Source organism: Capricornis sumatraensis, chromosome 1, assembly GCF_032405125.1.
Source record: "Capricornis sumatraensis isolate serow.1 chromosome 1, serow.2, whole genome shotgun sequence".
NCBI classification, from domain to species: domain Eukaryota; kingdom Metazoa; phylum Chordata; class Mammalia; order Artiodactyla; family Bovidae; genus Capricornis; species Capricornis sumatraensis.
Window position 1 is genome coordinate 125746041 of NC_091069.1, and position 632 is coordinate 125746672.

Sequence of the window (632 nt, forward strand, 5' to 3'; positions counted from 1 at the left end):
CCTCGTGGGCGTGTTAGGAATGCGCCATATTACAGGGTAGGGGAGCCCCATTTCTACAACAATCTTAAAAATAAAGCTTCTGGAGTTGAAATTACCCCTAAATGACGAAAACTTGAAACACAAACTTTTCTCCCATTAAACTCGTCAACCGGCACCTAACTCAAAAGTTCAGCGATACTATTTTGCCTCGGTCTAGCGATTTCACCCAAAGTTCTCCCCGCGTATCTCTGGCCGTGTCCCCCAGCCCCGTCACTTTGCGGCCCACGCGGCCCCCGCCCGGAGGCAGTAGTTTCCCCTACGCTAAAGGGGGAGGTGATAACGGACTCCTGTATCTACTTGCCTCGAGGAGGGGCGTGTGAGACACCGAACGGTGAGACATCCGGGCCAGGAGACGCGGGATCAGGAGGAAATCCGAGCCGAGGCCGCGGCGTCGATGCAGCCCGGGAGCTGCGGGGGTTGGCGGCCGCCGATCGAGCGCGCGGCTTCGCCCTCCGCGCCGCCCCACCGTTCTCCCCTCAGAGCCTCGGAAGGATGGCACCGGCGGGAGGGGGCGGGGCCCCCGGGAGGGGGCGGGGCCCGCACGGGCTGGCTGCTCGGCTGCGGCCGGAAACAATAGTGAGGAGCCCTAGCCG